The sequence below is a fragment of the Odontomachus brunneus genome, unplaced genomic scaffold (genome assembly GCF_010583005.1).
Source record: "Odontomachus brunneus isolate Ranch 3 - 2012 unplaced genomic scaffold, Obru_v1 Obru_scaffold_084, whole genome shotgun sequence".
NCBI classification, from domain to species: Eukaryota; Metazoa; Arthropoda; class Insecta; order Hymenoptera; family Formicidae; genus Odontomachus; species Odontomachus brunneus.
In genome coordinates this window covers 224,578-225,075 of record NW_022639534.1, presented here as the reverse complement: position 1 = coordinate 225,075, position 498 = coordinate 224,578, and positions in this window count along the sequence as shown.

Here is a 498-nt window from a genome sequence, read left to right as displayed (position 1 = left end):
ATACGTGTCCCGGTGTTTGATAGAATAGGCCTTAATTTCGGAGTAATAATTTGTGAAAATTGGCCATATCCGAAGCGCACCACGGCGCGCCATATGAACCTTCCCGGTAACTTCCAACCAGTGCAGTTGGCTTCGTGAGTTAGGTGCTTGCTTCATAATTCATAAGATCTCAGTTTGCTCACGGAGGTGAGCAATAATATTTTTTTAATGAGTGTTTTTATTTATTTTTATTTATTTTGATGATGTTGATATAGTATGCAAATTTTTGAAATAAATAATTTATTTTAATATCACATTCTAAACATTAATTTAAATTTAATTTTAAGGGAATTTTAATTCAAGTAATAATATTTGAAATAATAAATAAGTAATAATAATAATATATAGGTTATTTGTAATAGATAATATATAAAGGCAACGTATCTAAATTTTCAAATTGTTTAAATTTAAAATTTAATTGGAAATAATATTAACTGTATTTTAAATTTCTAATTTTTT